Source organism: Amphimedon queenslandica, unplaced genomic scaffold (assembly GCF_000090795.2).
Source record: "Amphimedon queenslandica unplaced genomic scaffold, v1.1 AMPQUscaffold_724_Cont27260, whole genome shotgun sequence".
NCBI classification, from domain to species: Eukaryota; Metazoa; Porifera; class Demospongiae; order Haplosclerida; family Niphatidae; genus Amphimedon; species Amphimedon queenslandica.
Genome location: NW_003558927.1, coordinates 1 through 1,043, shown reverse-complemented (window position 1 = coordinate 1,043; position 1,043 = coordinate 1). Strand labels below are relative to the sequence as shown.

General features: G+C 44.2%; 1 pseudogene; it reads left to right on the top strand.

The window, feature by feature from the left end:
• Positions 1 to 135: 135 nt before the first annotated feature.
• LOC100637777 (putative all-trans-retinol 13,14-reductase pseudogene) lies at positions 136 to 1,036 on the top strand (annotated as a pseudogene).
• Positions 1,037 to 1,043: the final 7 nt, after the last annotated feature.

The following is a 1,043-nucleotide window of genomic DNA, read 5'->3' as shown; positions in this document are numbered from 1 at the left end:
TGGCAGCTGCTAGAGCTACAAGAGCTAGTGTTAGCACAAACATCACCTTTGATGCAACCATTTTGGAAAAATGTTAATGATGCAATGGGACCCGGAGATTGCTCAGATTGGGAGTGGTCGTTATCATATGCGCACGTGTGAATGTCTTTTTGCTTTGCTGACTGTATAAGCATATAGGATTAGCTGGAAGATGGTTTTGGCCCTTGCTCTTTGGGGATTTACTCTGCTTCTGCCCCTAGCCTTAGCTTATTACTATATTAAGGATAGCCTTTGGCTATTCTCTTCCTCTCCCAAAGGCCAGTCTATATTTGACGAGAAACTAATCACCAACCCGCCAGGAGAGACAGACATTGAGATAGACCAGGCTAAACGTGATGCTGTACTCAAGAACAGCTTCTCCCCTGACAAAGTCCCTGATAGTCTCGACGCCATTGTTATAGGGAGCGGGTTAGGAGGCCTGAGTGTTGCTTCACTTCTCTCTAGAGCAGGAAAGAAGGTCCTAGTCCTCGAGCAGCATGACCAGGCCGGAGGCTGCTGTCACGTTTTCATCGACAAAGGATTTGAATTTGACATAGGGATACACTACGTTGGGAAGATGAACCCCGGTAATACTAATCGTATCCTTAGCGACCAGTTGACCGACGGTAAACTACAATGGCTGTCACTGGACGAGACCTACGACATGATTGCATTAGGAGAAGAATACTCGAAGAAATACTATGTGAAATCTGGTCGGGAGAAACAAGTTGAGTACTTCATCGAGCAGTTTCCAAAGGAAGAGAAAGCGATACGTTCCTTTTATAAAAAAATGGAAGATGCTGCAAAGATTTCGTCAATTGTAGGATTACTTAAATTCATTCCAAAGTTCTTAGCAAGGTTTCTCTTATCGTCTGGGATTTTGATGTGGTTGGCACCGAATCTGAAGTACCTCAAAATGACAGTAGAAGAAGTCCTCAATGAAGTCACGGACAATAAAGATCTACGAGCTGTACTTACTTACTGCTTTGGGAATTATGGTAAGAGAGAGAGAGGAGGGGTAGCCA